At 48.7% G+C, this 12541-nt stretch overlaps 1 non-coding gene across 1 annotated transcript; it reads left to right on the top strand.

Annotated features, from left to right (window-relative positions):
* Positions 1–1737: 1737 nt before the first annotated feature.
* TRNAY-GUA (transfer RNA tyrosine (anticodon GUA)) lies at positions 1738–1809 on the top strand. Its single transcript has one exon. It is a non-coding gene; the product is annotated as a tRNA-Tyr (tRNA).
* Positions 1810–12541: the final 10732 nt, after the last annotated feature.

Below are 12541 nucleotides of genomic sequence, written 5' to 3'. Positions count from 1 at the left end.
AGTGATGCACAAGTGAGGTGAGTTACCGCGCGCTGTCTTCCACACATTTATGTAGAGACGTGAGAGATCGTGACCACCTTCTGTGTGGGAGAAAAGGCTTGCTGTCACGCGCGGGCAGTGTCAGCTTCCTGTGGGTCCATTAGAGCAGCTGCCAGAGCCTTCAGGCGGCTGTGCAGAAGCTCCCTGTGCCTGCTGGAAGAACATGCAGGTGGGAGACACGTCCCACGGTCTGGATGGCGTGTCAGTGCTTGTGTGTGTGTGTGTGCATGTGAGTGAGTGTGTATGTGTGTGTGCGTGAGTGTGTGTATATGAGTGTATATGTGTGTATGTATGAGTGTGCCTGTGTGAGTGTGTACCTATGAGCATGTGTCTGTATATGGTTATGTGTGTGTGTGTGCGCACACATGTGTGTTTTGAGAGGTGTGCCTGCTGGGCGAGGGTGATCTCTGCATCACAGATTGAATGAGACAACATGGTGTGATCTCAGCCGTTAAATAAAAACCACATCACAGATTCATTGTTTCACTTTTAAATTATATTGTTTAGCCGCTTGAAGGGGTTCACCAGGGTCTGAATATCAAAAGATTTTGGCAAATCGAGAATGGATTCACTCTCCTTAACTGACTCTGAATGAGGATACAAAGCACTCCTTTAAAAAAGCTCTCCTCCTTTCCACTACGTTATGGAAACAGCAAGGCTCAGACATGACAGAGGCGGCCTTCATTATTAGGTAGTTTAAGTGAGAAAGTGATAAATTAGTGTCAGACTTTATTTCTTGAACCTATGGAGTTGTCATCTGTGACTTGTATTTTAATTATTATTGCATCTAAGGTTACATGCGCAGGCATTTAAAATGTTAGCTCTTTAATAAATAGGTGTGTGTGTGTGTGTGTGTGTGTGTGTGACCATCTGCCATCTGCCAACAGCAAGTGTTACAGTTTCCTATTCAATACTATTTGCTTGGACAAGAATTTACTCCTTGTCATGGGAGTCACTTTTCACTTTTCTACAGATTTTTAAATGAAAACCAATTTTACCCAGTTTTACAGTGTATCTGTAGTAAAGTTTATTACAAGCCCATTTGTGTTCACTACATTCTACAAAACTATTTGAAACTTGTAGAGGTATGTGCAGCCCGCAGGAAGGCCCTGGCCCAGTCTAAGTGGAATTCGCACAATCGTGCTAAAGAAAAAAGCTTTTCTCCAGTTGTGCTTTACTGTGAGGATGCTGTCTGCTTGCTCTTCTCCCAAATCATATTTTAACACTACTTCAGTAACTTGCGTGTCAGCCACTCACTGCGTTAGCTTTTTTAGTCCCAAGCTAAGGACTTCCTGTAAGAGGTGGTGCTGAAAGCATCTTACTTTATAGATGCGGAAGCTGAGCCAAAACCAGATTATTTTGCCCAAGAAAAAGAACCAGTCAGTGGCAGAGCCAGGATCAGAAGCCTGGCTTCAGGGTTAAACTTTTAACCTATTAAACAGGTTTATCATGGATACTGAATATCATTCCCTGTGCTATACCATAGGACCTTGTTTATTCATTCTCTATGTAATAGTTTGCATCTGCTAATTCTAAACTCCCAAACCATCCTTCCCCCAACTCCCCACCTTGGCAATCCAAGTTTGTTTTCTATGTCTGTGAGTCTCTTTCTGTTCTGTAAATAAATTCAGTTGTGTCATATTTTAGACTCCACATATAAGTGATATCATATGGTATTTGTGTTTGACTTATGGGGCTTCCCTGGTGGCTCAGCGGTTAAAGCGTCTGCCTGTAATGCAGGAGACCTGGGTTCGATCCCTGGGTCGGGAAGATCCCCTGGAGAAGGAAATGGCAACCCACTCCAGGAGTCTTGCCTGGAGAATGCCATGGATGGAGGATCCTGGTGGGCTACAGTCCACGGGGTCGCAAAGAGTCGGACATGACTGAGTGACTTCACTTTCACTTTTTACTGTATTTCATTTAGTATGATAATCTCTAGGTCCATCTATGTTGCTGCAAATGGCATTATTTCATTCCTTTTTATGCCTGAGTAGTACTCCACTGCATACACGTACCCCATCTCCTTTACCCGTCCCTGTGCTGATGGACACCGAGGTTGCTTCCGCGTCTTGGCTGTTGTGAATAGTGCTGTGGTGAGCACAGGGGTGCGTGTAGCTTCTGGAGTCGGGAGTTTTCTCTGGATATACGCACAGGCACGTCAGATACTGTTCACACATTCCTACTGTGGCCTGTATGTCTCTCCACACTCCATGACATTGAGGTGTCCCCCTACGGTGCCCACCCCACCAGATCCAGCAGCCTGTTTACATAGCCACAAGAGTGCAGACTGTGGGGTGTCCCGAGGCGCGAGGCTGGAGGCTGCCTCGGTGCTCCGGTGATCAGCCCCTGCCTCACTGGGGACATCGCGCCAGCAGCGACTCGGCTGAAGGGGAGCAGGCAGACCGGGACCAGCAGTGGCGCTCGGGGATGAGCTGCTCTGCCAGCTGCTGCTCCCTCGGCGAGACTGTGAACAAGGCTTCTGGATTCCCTGCCCGAGAGGGGCGAGTGCTGTTTCCACCGATGCCTGTGTCTCAGGCGGGTCTGAGACTCCTTTGTGGACACTCTCTGCTCTGTCTACTTCTTCTGAGGATGCAGAGATGCTTCTCAGGAGTAGCAGCTGCTTTTAAGAAATAGGTCCTTGATGCTCATGCTTGTCATTGCAGGATGTGGGCATCTTAAACCCACGTGTGACCTCTTGCGATCACTGACTGACTTTAAAGTAAACTTTGGGTTAATAAGCACAACTTTTTAAACTGATTGTTATGTTTATTACTGATTTCCAGTACTTTTTACATTCTGTATATATGTCTTTTTAAAGCTATGTGTTGGGATTCTTTTTTTCTAGGCTTACTGTCTTATTTTTTCCAAATGGATTTTTTGATGAACATTATTAAGTCATGTCTGACTCCTTGTGACCCCATTGACTGTAGCCCACCAGGCTCCTCTGTCCATGGGATTTTCCAGACAAGAAGACTGGCGTGGGTGGCCATTTCCTTTTCCAGTGGATCTTCCCGACCTTGGGATTGAACCCTAGTCTTCTGTATTGGCAGGTGGGTTCCTCACTGACTGAGCTACTAGGGAAGCCCAAGATATGTATGTTGGGACTCTTTTTTCTAGGCTAACTGTCTTATTTTTTTCCCTAAATTTATTGTTTTGATGAACAGAAGTGCAGTTTAGTGAAGCGAAGTGCATTTTATCATTTGTAATGATTAGCACTTGTTAACACATGCTGCCCGGTGACCACAGACGCCTGCAGGGGCCCCGCTGGGGGCAGCACAGCGTGGCTGGTGGGACCTCCGTGAGTCCCGGATGCCCTCTGTGTGGGGAGGATTGTTATGCAGCAGTGACAGCCCCTGCAGCGAGCGAGAAGGAAGCGGGTGTTCTCTGGAGCAGGGGACACTCTGATGAACCGGGTGCAGTATTAACTCCTCAAGCAAATGCTGGTGAATAACAGGTCCTCCCCTGACCGTGGGGCTTGACCATGAGGGTGGGGCCAGGCCCAGGCCTGGCAGGGTGGACGCTGGTGGGGTCTGAGTGTGCCTGGCTGCTCTCCTCCGTGTCACGGGCCCCAGCTGAGCCCCCTGTGCTCCTGACCACGGCGGGCGCAGGTCACCGAAGGGCTGCTGCTGTGCATCAGCAGGACGTGGAGCAGGTGTGGGTGACCCAGCTCCCTAACCCCTGCCCATGTGCTTCACTGCAACACCATACAGGTGCTCGTCGCTGTCCCTTGGGTCCTGGACAGTCCAGTGTGACCTCCTGTGAACACCCAGCCCTCGGGGCCCATCCATGCAGCAGGCCCCTGTCCGCCTCCCCTGCAGTGGCGAGGCTTCTGGGGGTTGGGTGCGGGGTGGGGGGGGGGCGCTCTGCACACTTCCGGGACGCCTGAGGGAATCGGGCCAGTCCCTCCCTTCCAGCCTGGGTGTGAAAGCGTTCTTCCTAGGAAGCAGGAGCTGCCTGGTCACTGCGGAGTCTACAGACATTCCCTTAAATCCGACGACAGGGACTCCGGGACTGAAGGGGGAAATGGATATAGCGCCCCCCGCCCCGCCAGCCTCCAGAGCCACTGAGGCTCCTGGCTTTTCTACAATGTTCATTTATCAAACTTGATAGAATTTAACTTCATAAAACAAAGTAAAAGTGATCAAAGTCAATATGGGAACGTGAAGGACAGCTGGTCTCCAGGAACTTGATGCCTGGAAATCAGGTTAAGTGACGTGAGAATCCAATTAAGGGGGTGTGCAGTTCCAGCACCCTGTCCCTCTCCCCACCACCAGCCCAAGCGGGAGAACCGAGGCCTGTTTATTTTTCTGAGAGGATTCAGTCATTCAGGTAATCTCATAAATTCCTTCTGAGATGGGCAGACAGACTGATGTATCTTTGCATTTAAATCCAGGTCTCGGAAAATACAACCCACTGCCATGCTGAGGGCCACACTGAGGGAGGGGCACCCTCTCAGGAGAGGCTGCCGGGAAGTAGGTGCCCATGAGCACCGATCACGGGCACCTGTGAACTTCCTCTGGGAGCAACCTTCTCCTCGGCTTCAATACAATCCAGCCCAGGGGAACTTTACAGCCTTAGGACATTTTCATTAATATGAGTCCTGGCATGGCCATCTTTGACAAAAGTATATGCATGATTGGACAGTTACTGTATTTTTCTTTCCTAATAAGTGTGGTTACTCAAGTGAAACATGATCAGGCAAAATATAAAATAAGCGATGAAACAAGCTTACAGTTTTTTTTTTTATATTTTATTTTTTAACTTTACAATATTGTATTGGTTTTGCCATATATCAACACGTGTTCCCCACCCTGAACCCTCTTCCCTCCTCCCTCCCCGTACCATCCCTCTGGTTTGTCCCAGTGCACCAGCCCCAAGGATGGAGGAGCCTGGAAGGCTGCAGTCCATGGGGTCGCTAAGAGTCGGACACGACTGAGTGACTTCACTTTCACTTTTCACTTTCATGCATTGGAGAAGGAAATGGCAACCCACTCCAGTGTTCTTGCCTGGAGAGTCCCAGAGGCGGGGGAGCCTGCCATCTCTGGGGTCGCACAGAGTCGGACACGACTTAAGTGACTTAGCAGCAGCAGCATTTATGAAATAGTTTAATAATTTTAACAAAAAAACAATAGCATGTCAGAAGATCTGAAGCAGGCGTTAACTACATTTTTTTCTTTTTAACTAGAAAAGCAACAGTGTGTTTAGCACACACACCAAGACTTGTAACACAAGGTTGCAAAACAGACGGTGACATACATGTTCGATGGACGCACAGAACCCGAGTGTAAGACAGTTTCCCCCACACTGCCGTTATGTTGGGGTCACCGTGTTTCTTGTAGTCAGTGGACCCTATCGCCCCCTGCTATGTTTGGGGACCGCTCACCCACTGATAGCTATGGGGTACCCTGACCCGACTGTTTTCTCTGGGGCTTTGTAGGTTTGTTTCTGTCACGGGACTGAACACGTGACCCCCTGGCCTCTGGGCTGGCGAGGCTTTATCTGGAACACAGGTGCACCAGTGTGCACTCGTGGGGTCACAGCTTGGAAGCTGAGTCTGGAACGTGGAAGAGTCTGATGATTAGAGGGAAGTGCCATTGTTTTGGACTGGCTTCTCACATCCACATGAAAGCTGCTTTTCTGTAATTCCCACCCCTTGGTCTTGTTCTGCTTCTGGAAAAACACAATACCATAACTGCCCTTCTGTGTAAGAGCCCTTTGAATTATTCAAATTCAGGAGACTGGGCAGACAAACAGCCACTGGAACTGACTCCACTGGCCGGTGGGCAGGCTGGCCGTCCAGCCCTGGCTCAGCTGGGGTCTTGGGTAGTGAGTCAGGCCCTGGGTTTCTGATCCAAACCTGCAAACTGAGGCCCACAGCTGTGCTGCAGCTCGGGGCCCAGAAAACCAAAACAAAATGGCACAGCTCTGGGCACAGAGCGCACAGTTAATGGATGGTGGCTGCTTGTTACTCTGACATTATTTTTAGGCTCAAAAAATTATACAGCCTTGATATATGGCCAGAAGGAGGTCACAGTTCACTGGGAGAAACAGGCATATAAATACCTAAAAAACAAATGCATAGATGCCTAGAATACAACAGGACCAGTGCTATGAGAAGAGTTGGAGAAAATAAGATGCGAACGTATCGACCAGTGCCAGTCAGTCCATCTCCCCCGCCCCACCGCCCCCGCACCCCAGGAGACATACACGAGATGCCATCCACTGAACTGGTCCAGAAGACGGGGCCTTGCTTGTTGTCGCCTAAGAATCAGGAGTGCAATGTGGGAGGTGGTGAGTGCACAGGGCTGGTGAGGCCAGGCTGCAGTGCCATCTCTGCACCATGTCTTCCCAGGTGGTCGAGGGACCCCGTCCTCTGCGGCTTGGGCGCTGCAGCAGACCCCATGGACCAGAGCCCACCAGGCTCCTCTGTCCATGGGATTCTCCAGGCAAGAATATTGGAGTGGGTTGCCATTTCCTCCTCCAGCTATTTAATAGAAAGAGAAGATCCTCTGGAGAAGGGAATGGCAACCCACTCCAGTATTCTTGCCTGGAGAATCCCATGGACAGAGGAGTCCATGGGGTTGCAGAGTCTGACACGACTGAGTGACTAAACCAAACACCCGACAGAGTGAGGATGGGAACGGAGCCTCGACAACAAGCACGCAACACCTGATCCAACCACCAGGTGACGCTCTTGCCCTGTGTTTCGCAGCGGAAGGGCCCCACTGCAGGCCAGGACTTCCTCTGCGGAATTCAAAGACTTTCTGTCCACAGTGCTCTGCTTGAATCAGGCGGCGTATTTTTACCCCTGCAAGTCTGGCCAGGGAGTTTCAGAGGGAGAAACTTGTTTTGTTGGGTTAGCAGCTGATGGACTTCAACTGTGAACACCCAGGTGTCCAGATGACTGTATTCTGAAGTACTTGGGTGTTTAGGAAGGTGAAGCATATAGGGTAAGGTTTTGTTTTCTGCATATAAAGGAATAAAGTGTTTCTCCCCTTTATTTTTTTTAAATGGATCTTTGGAAAAGAGCACTTTCTTTGATGAAATTTAAGCAAAAATAAGCATTTCAGGGTATTGGGCATTAATGGATGCTGAAGAGAGAGCTCCCTGCTCATCCCAGAGGAGCCCTCTTGGAAGCGGTACTGTGTCATCAGCCTTCAGAGCCTGGGGGAACCCGCGAGGCTTCATTCTGGAGCCGTTCATTCCTCAGACACTGAACGCAGAGTCCTTCCTGTTTGTGAGAGGAGCGAGGAAAGGAGGGCCGTCAGCTCAGTGCTTCCGGGAGGAGAGGTCTCCCAGGATGTCAGCAGGGCAAATGGGATGGGGGCAGTTAACTGGACCAAAACTGTCATCCAGCATTGCCCTTCATCATAACTGCTGTGAACACGCTTTTCTAAGTTGCTTGGCTAATTAAGCAATGCAACACAGGCAGGGACGTTGTCCGGAAGGTGCATGTGAGATTCTTTCTGCCTTGGTTTCGGGATCACCGGGTACAGACGTGCCCTTTGGACCCTGATGCGGCCGCTGCTGGCCCTGTCCCCGCCAGGAGCTGGCCCTATTCTCTTGGCCCGGGTGTGCTCCTTCCTGTCCAGGGACGGGGCAGGAGGGAGGTGGTCGTCTCCCTCCTCGGGGACCGAGGCTGCAGGCTCCCACCAGGCACGCGGCGGGAGTAGCAGAGCAGCCTGGCGGTGAGCACCCGGCCCTCACAGAGACCTCCCGGCTTCTCCCCGGGCCGTGAGTACCTGTGGTCTTCCGGGTGGAGGAAGGTGAGGATGCCGACTGCTCTCTGGGTGGGGGGGCTTCCCTGGGCCAGGTGGGCTGGCCATGACGTCTGGAGAGTTGACACAGGGTCCTCACACGGAGACCCTGGGTGCCGGCAGGCCAGCGCGTTGGGGCTGGTCAGCGAGGGGGAAAACAGCAGAGTCACCGGCAGCTCCCAGCGCGGGCGGGCGGGGCTTGAGTTGGCGGGCTGTGGTCCAAGGACAACCGGCTGCAGTCAGCGGGGTTCCTACGTGCGCTGTCCCCCAGGCTGCCGGCTTCCCCCAGCTCCGTCACAGCTCCACCCGAAGGTGGAGGCACCCCATCACAGCATCTCCATCACCAGGCCCGGGCGGCTGTATGGTCTCCACGCGATTTCATCATCTGTCATCGTTACTCACCGGTGCCTCAGCTCATTGCGTTTGGGAGGTGGACCAGTACTGCGCCTTCTGAAGGGACATCTTTGCCCAACTCTGAAAGCAGGAGGGAGTGTTGGACCAAGATGATTACTTTTTCTAACAATGTCTGTTTTGACTGGAAACCTTGCTGCCTAGCTCCCTGTCAAGCAGAATAAAAGTAAACTCCCCCCCAACCCGGTGGTGCTTTATAGGGTTGTAGGGAATCTTCATAAAATATGCCAGTAATGCATCTTTGATTCAACATTCACATATTCTCCCCCACACCAAAACTCAAGGCCATGCTTAAAGGGAATAAAAAAAAAAGGTCCCATAAAGAATGACAGCTTATGTGGCTTATTTAAGAAAGAGGTTCTGATAAACTGCTAGCTCTCCCAAACTTCCAACTTTTTAACTCTAAATCCGCCAGACTCCAAATACCTACAAGTAGGTCTCTAAATTTTAATTGTTCACTCCTGTGGATAAGGGTACAGGAGCACATGTTTAAAACTATGGTGAAAAACACACATTCAGTTTACCAACGTGACCATTTTTAAGTGCACAATTCAGTCATGTTAATCAAGTACATTCTTATTGTTGGGAAACAGATTTCCACATCTTTTCCATCTCGCAAGAGTGACACTTTCTTCCCACTAAACACAGATGCTCTTCCATCCCTCCCTAGCCCTGGCATGCGGCATCCTTCTGTCTTTAAGAAATGGACTCCTCCAGGGTTAACCTCTCAGAAGGGGAAACCTGAAGGGTTGGCTCTCTGGGGACTGGCTTATTTCTCTGAGCAATGTTCCCGAGTCTCATACATGTTGCATCATGTCACGTGAGCTCCCTTTTTCTTAAGGCTTCACGATATTCTCTGATGTGGAGGGCTGTGTGTCTGTCCGTGGGCTTGTGTTGCGTCCATCTCCGGCTGTTGTGAGCACCATGAATCTGGGGCACAGGTGTCTCCTCCAGGGCCTGCTCTGAATCCTTTTGGATAAATATCCAGAAATGAAACTGCTGGGTCACATGGTAATTCTAAGTTTTTTGAGGAATCTCCATACTCTGGTACACAATGGTTATACTCTTTTACATTCGAACCAGGTTATACCAGCCCATTTTTGACAAGTGATATAAATTGTTATACTTAGTTCCACTGCACAAGCTTGTTATTGATTGGAATGGTAAGTATTTCTGAAGGGTCAATTTGCAAGGGCAGAAGAAATTTGTCATTTACATATATAGACATGGTGCTCTAGGAAAAGGTTGTTTGATCTTAGAAATGTTTTTTTTTTTGGATAGTAAATGAAATTCCAGAGGCCTGAGACCAGAGCAAATTAGAAAATTGAATAGAACTCTCAATCATTTCTAATAAGTTTAGGGTAGGCAGAGCATTGCATAGTTTAAATTGAAGATCTGTGAGAACTCTGGAGTCCTGATGACGTAGATGGTTCAGAAGGGCTGTGAAAAGACAGACATGTTCCTCTTGGGAAGAGAATGCATGTGGGTTACTTAGAAACCAAACCATCATCACAGGCTAAGCTGGCAGGGTCCCCGAGTCAGGTCAGGAACGTCCTGGTGAGGGGATCCAAGTGGACACGTGGGCAGGAGGGCCCATGGGGGCCTTAAGGACAGGAGTCTCGGCCAAAGAAAGGACACAGCCCTGATGCTAGGGAGAAACTCCCTGTCCACAGCTTTGTTCAGAGCTGGACACCAGTGTTGACGTTTTATGTGAAGTGCTATTAAATAGTTTAACTAGAGAACTGTGTCACATGCCGAACAATCTGAAGAAATAAAGTACTGAACTCATCACCTTAAAGCATAACTCCAGTATTTAAAGAAATGGGAAAGAGAACTGTATCAACCTTTCTAGTAATCAATCATGAAATATTAGGTCTAAAACAGGTTTGTTTTCCCTCTTCCCCAAAGCCTAGTATGTTGACTACAGAAGATGTTTTTATTAGCACCTGTCTGGATTCTGTGTTGATAAGAAAGGGCCCAAGTGACTCTTTTGAGCAGTGGATGTCAATAACTTTTTATTTATCAGTGGATTCATTTAATTCCTGGGTATGTCATTTCTAATATATTTTTATAAGCTGATTCCGATATTATCATAAATTCTAAGTCAATACTTCTAATACCCAAAAGAGTATTTAAAACTTATCTCCACAAATCATCCTGATGTGACCAGGACATTATCAGAGTCGAGAAGGAGACACATGATCCATATTCATCCAGCAGAAAGGCTGATGACTATGGTCTCTGGATAAGCACCAACTTACAGAACTGACTTTAAAGGTGATTGAGTTCAATCCGTTCAAGAGTTTTGCCTATTGTGCCTGAAGCTTTATTTCTTCAGAGACTAAAATATGGTTCCACCAAACCAGCATTCATTTATTTTTGAAAATACCAGAATTTTCATTTACGGCAAACCAGACATCAAGGAGACCTCAGACCCTGTGCCCTTGTGGTCCAGTCATGGAAGGTCAGGCCTTCTGCTTTCAGCCTAAAGACACTCAAGCCTTCAAGCTCATTTTCATGAAACACCCTGCAGGGGACCGTGTGGTGAGTGGGGGAGAGCAGGTGGGGACCGGTGGGCAGCCGTCACTCAGCGTCCTAATGTCTGAGGGCAGCGGCCAGGTCAGAAGTGTCTGTCCCTGCAGTGCCTGGCCACGAGGTTGCCCCTGATCCAGGCCTGACTGCTGAGGCTGCTTGGTGTTTTGGGTCTGGCCCTGCAGATGTTTCCACTTGGGTAGAACTTCGGATTCACCAAGATGTCTGACGCAGCATCCCTGCCCGCAGCCATGGCTCTCCAGTGCTCTGAGATGTCCCTTCCTACAGGTGCCTTTAATGACCCACCTCACACAGCACCTGGCCTTCCCCATTGGCTCAGTGGTGAAGAATCTGCCTGCCAATGCAGGAGACCAGGCTTGATCCCTGGGTTGACAAGAGCTCCTGGAGGAGGAGATGGCAGGCCACTCCAATGTTCTTGCCTGAAGAATCCCAGGGATGGGGGAGCCCAGCGGGATATGGTCCATGGGGTCACAAAGAGTAGGACATGATTGAGTGACTACACACAAGCACAGAAACTCATACCACATGTCAGGCTCCATCTCCAGTTCAGTCCAGTCACTCAGTCATGTCTGATTCTTTGCAACCCCATGAACTGCAACACGCCAGGCCTCCCTGTCCATCACCAACTCCCGGAGTCCACTCAAACTCATGTCCATCGAGTTGGTGATGCCATCCAACCATCTCATCCTCTTTCGCCCTCTTCTCTTCCCACCTTCAATCTTTCCCAGCATCAGGGTCTTTTCCAATGAGTCAGCTCTTTCCATCAGGTGGCCAAAGTGTTGGAGTTTCAGCTTCAGCATCAGTCCTTCCAATGAATATTCAGGACTGATTTCCTTTAGGATGGACTGGTTGGATCTTCTTGAAGTCCAAGGGACTCTCAAGAGTCTTCTCCAACACTATACAGTTCAAAAGCATCAATTTTTCGGCACTCAGCTTTCTTTATAGTCCAACTCTCACATCCATACATGACCACTGGAAAATCCATAGCCTTGACTAGACGGACCTTTGTGGACAAAGTAATGTCTCTGCTTTTTAATATGCTGTCTAGGTTGGTCATAACTTTCCTTCCAAGGAGCAAGTGTCTTTGAATTTCATGGCTGCAGTCACCATCTGCAGTGATTTTGGAGTCCAAGAAAATAAAGTCTGTCACTGTTTCCCCATCTATTTGCCATGAATAGATGCCATGATCTTAGTTTTCTGAATGTTGAGTTTTAAGTCAACTTTTTCTCTCTCCTCTTTCACTTTCATCAAGAGGCTTTTTAGTTCTTTGCTTTCTGCCATAATGGTGGTGTCATCTGCATATCTGAGGTTATTGATATTTCTCTCTGCAATCTTGATTCCAGCTTGTGCTTCATCCAGTCCAGCATTTCTCATGATGTACTCTGTATATAAGTTAAATAAGCAGGGTGACAGTATATAGCCTTGACATACTCCTTTCCTGATTTGGAACCCGTCTATTGGTCCATGTCCAGTTCTAACTGTTGCTTCTTGACCTGCATACTGATTTCTCAAGAGACAGGTCAGGTGGTCTGGTATTCCCATCTCTTTCAGAATTTTTCACAGTTTGTTGTGATCCACACAGTCAAAGGCTTTGGCATAGTCAATAAAGCAGAAATAGATGTTTTTCTGGAACTCTCTTGCTTTTTCGATGATCCAGCGGATGTTGACAGTTTGGTCTCTGGTTCCTCTGCCTTTTCTAATCCAGCCTGAACATCTGGACGTTCTCGGTTCATGTACAGGAGGCTCCATCTTGGGATCTGTTGTTGCTGTTTCTGCCCTAA

The sequence above is a fragment of the Bubalus kerabau genome, chromosome 2 (genome assembly GCF_029407905.1).
Source record: "Bubalus kerabau isolate K-KA32 ecotype Philippines breed swamp buffalo chromosome 2, PCC_UOA_SB_1v2, whole genome shotgun sequence".
NCBI classification, from domain to species: Eukaryota; Metazoa; Chordata; class Mammalia; order Artiodactyla; family Bovidae; genus Bubalus; species Bubalus kerabau.
Note: the sequence above shows the minus strand (reverse complement) of the source record. Positions and strands in the feature narration are given on the sequence as shown.